This window comes from Eurypyga helias, unplaced genomic scaffold (assembly GCF_000690775.1).
Source record: "Eurypyga helias isolate BGI_N326 unplaced genomic scaffold, ASM69077v1 scaffold6716, whole genome shotgun sequence".
NCBI lineage: Eukaryota > Metazoa > Chordata > Aves > Eurypygiformes > Eurypygidae > Eurypyga > Eurypyga helias.
The window spans coordinates 10,429-14,679 of NW_010254611.1; positions in this window are offsets into that span (position 1 = coordinate 10,429).

The window sequence follows — 4,251 nt, forward strand, 5'->3', positions numbered from 1 at the left end:
GAGTCCAGTTACATGATCTAATGCTGTTTCATGTAACATGGATCTGTATATCTGAAGGTATTCCATTATAGCTTAGAGAATATAATTAAGTGAAATCTTGTCGCTGCTGGGAACATTTGAAGACCCTCAAATGTACCACATGGGTTGTATTTAAGAGGAGAAAGTTTTTATTTTTTATTCCCCACTCCCCTCACACCCCACCCCACCACTCCCCACAATCTTAGTGTAGACATGTTTTGTGTAGGAAACTCTGATTTTGACCTCGAAGTCTTTCTCCTGATTAGAGGTTTATAAATGGGAGATATATTTGAGGCTGTTTCGTTAGATGTGCATTTAAGACATTTATAATTCCTCCTGAACAAATTAATTCAGTTTCAATATCAGAGAATTGGTTTGTTTGGTTTTCTTATGTAAGCTGTTGCAAATGTCTAGTTTGAAAATGACAATTTCCTTAGGGGATTTCTCCTTCCCTTCTAATCTTCCCAGTTTTTAGAGGACAAAATGTTACAGGGCCTAGGAGTTCCTTTTCTCAGTTAAACACTTCTGGATTGCTATTCATTTCCTAACCAACAAAGGCTAAATTGAACAACTGACTTTTTTCTCTTGTCTTTGTTTGTCCTTGCAAATCCGTTCCCCAGAAGAATCATTATTGATTAGTTACTTAATGTGTGTTCCTTCTTGTGCTACTTGCAGCTAAATGATCCTTTCCCATGAGGTAATAATCATTCAGCCTACTCGAAATGGAGAGTGAACTAAAGTAGACATTTGGCCTTAACAGGATATTATTCACTTGCATTGTTTCTAAACAAAGGTGTCTGAAAAGGTGTGTCACAGTGGTGAAGGCTGTGAGAGCTGGTATCTTTCGGGACTGTGGAGACGTGGTTCCATACAGGCTCCTATGTAAGTCTGGTAACAATTTAAAAAAAAAAGAAAAGAAGTTAGATCCTACGCTCTAAAATATAGCCTTGTCCCTGTAAATTACAGCACTCCAGAAGTAGGAGTATTGCTATGCTTGATTTAACTCTATCAGAAAATAGCTGAGTTGCATGAGAACATAATCTCAGAAAATGTGCAGTGCGGTGAGGTTTTATGTGGGGTTAAATGCAAGTGTGTGTGTGTACGCCTCTGCCTGCCTTCACTAAGTGTGTGCATACATTCAGGCCTGGCCTTTTAAAACTCTTGTGTTTCTTCCCGATATTCTCTGGTCTATCAAAGTAATTTAACGGAGAATAATGAGAGTCCAATAAGGTTAAGGCCAGGACCATGTAATACACACAGAAGGGAGGATATGGTTGGGCATATTCAGAGAGAGTAGCAGTCTAGTATTTTGTTGGTGAGGATGACAGACTTGGATAATGGAGCATCTATAGGTACAGTATTGTGTATTTCTGTCTGTGCTTGGATTATATTGTAAAATGTTATGTACTTGAAATCTATTTTATGGTTTGTCTAACATTTATAAACACAACTCTGGGAAGAATTAAAAATGGTTTTATTTCATGGAGACTAAGGGGAAAATATACCTGTAACTTGAGCCTTATCTTTGTACAGTGAATTTCACATTTCTATATGTCAACATCCTGATTGTTTTGTATGTTGATATGATGGCAGGAATCCCTAATAAAAATACACTGGAGAAAAGCTTTATGCAGTTATGACAGTTCTTATGGTGTAAGATGTTTCGTAAATAGTAGTTGAGAATTGGTTGGTACATGATAAGAGTACAGATTTCTTAGTACTCTTACAATTTTTTTTACATATTTTTTTAATTCATCAGCTGGAGAGGTTCTAAGGAAGTCCTTTAGAATAAGATGTTATTAACATGGCCTCAGATGTACTTAACCAAAGGTTTGTGCCTAATGTTTTGCCCAGTAACCGTGTAGGATTTAGTCAGAGTCTTGAATTTGCCCCAAAATAAAATTACTGCACACAGGATACAAATAGAGAAGACTGGTTTTAAAGTCAGACCCTGGCTGTAGACATATGGCTGTGATCTTTTGGTAGGCAGAGCTAGCTAGAGCGTTGCGCGGACAAAACTGCGCAGCTTTTGGGTGGGGCTTGCTGACATTAGGTTGGTTTGAAGCTCTGTGCAAAAGCATCTACTAAGAAACATACATTCCACCAAGGGGCAGTTGAGCATAATTTTGGAGGGTTAAGTCAGAGAAACCAAGGCTACTTGTTGAGCACATAAAACATTTAGATGCAGATGTCTGTACTACAGAGAAAGTGTCAAAATCTACATGAACTCTCTGCTGATTTCAAATGTAAAGGGCCAGGACTATGTAGTACAGGTCGACCTGCTTATGCAGTTAAACCAGTGCAGGTTATAACACTGCCTTCCAAAGAGGTTGCACGCCTGCTCTAACACAATACAGCGCGTCCTCCCAAAAATTTTTCGCAGTCTAAGTACTTACCACAACTTGTGAATGTAGCGTGTGCACCCTTAGTAGAAGTTCAGCATTTGTCATGCATTATTTCTGAATGATGACTCACAGAAAGTTATAACTCACTGAAATGTCAGGCCAAATGGGCATTTGAAGAAACGGGGCTGCGTTAATCAGCGCTGCATGTAACTGTTGGAACCTGACAACAGCCGTGTTGACCAAACTACAGACCCCATGCACTGGAATAGAAGAAACTTCATCTGGAAGTCAAGGTACATGTCTCAAGTTTCTCAACTTCTTGTTTTGTTTTGTTGTTTTTTTGTTTAAATTCTAAAAGTTTAAATTCTAAAAGTAATTCTTTTGGGGTTTTTTTTTTTTTTTTTTTTAATGGATTTGCTGTAGGTTTTCTCATAGCTGTGTTTTATGTTGAAAAAAGCCTCTGAGACAGCTTGTGAAGATCTCTACTATTCCAGCTGTTAAATGCCATGCTAAGACTCTGATGTCATAGTATTACATAGCATTGCCCTCTACAAAGGCAAACCCTTCTTCAGCCGTAACCCCAGGAATTTGTAGGAGTTTCTCTGATATTCTGAAGCTGTCTTGCTTCCAGTCCTTTTAAGGGAGTTTCCTGCTGTTCATCACAGCCAGATGAGCTCCCTGTAGCAATTCCATCTTAAGGCTGTTACAAAGGTTCATAGCTTGCCCTTCGTATGTCTCGTAGCTGCTAGAAAACGGGGGCACTATCTGTCCCTGTGAAGTGATGCTTAATGATGTAGTGCAAATTTTAATCTGTGGCATAACTCTTATGGCAGAAGTTTCCCTGGTATAGCTGACCACAGCTCCGTGCTTCTGCATTACAGTGAAGAACAATAAGGCATTAATTTCTGCTTCACAACCACGTGGTGGAGGAGTGCAAAAATGGTTAAAAAAAAAAAAAAAAAGAAATATGAGCATGAAAAACCACCTGCTTTTTTTATTTCCTTCTGACTTGTCTCATGTTAGCTTGCTTTTAATTTCAATACAGGCATATTTGCTGAGCTCAGAAATGCAAATATTGCAGAGAAGCAAAGTGGCCCCTAGGATCTTCATGAGTGTCCTGGTGAAGAAATGCCGCCTACTAGTTGCTAGTCACAAAAGATTAAGAGAATGTAATTAGTTTACATGGACTATAAATCGAGGTGAAATAGGTTATGTTTCTTTGATTGGAGAATAATGAACCATATTGATTGAATAGGGCAAGTATTACTGGAAAGAGCTGTAGACAGAAGAACACGGAAAATATCTCAACTGCAATCCAATATATCCTATTAAGAATCTGTAATAAAGAAAAAAATTACTGCATGTAATATCTTCTGAAAAGTCTGGGTTTAAAACCCCTTTAAAATATTTTCTGATTTTCAGTATTATGCACAGGAATAGTTTCCTAAAGACATGTTTTGAGAGTGCTGCTGGTATTTTTATATTTACTTCTAGAGCAATGAACCTGGCAAAAAACCCTAAAATGTCACCTAAAATGTCCACTACTTTCTTCAGATCAAACCTTCATATTTCTCTTCCCACAGGTAGAGCTGGGTGGACATAATAAGATACACTTTAGGTATGGGAAGAAAGGACTTTTGCAAAGCCAAATTCAAATAGCATCTGAGCACAAAGTTTGCTTAAATCTTGTTCTTGGGATCTAAATTGACAGCTGTAATCCTCATGCAACAGGTATATAACCACTGGAAATGACAAACTCAGGAACACAGCATCTCATGATCTCCTCCCAAGGACTGCCATTACTTTACTGGTTTTGCCTAGCTGATCATAGAATCATCATGGAATGCTTAGGGTTGGAAGGGACCTTAAAGATCATCTAGTTCCAACC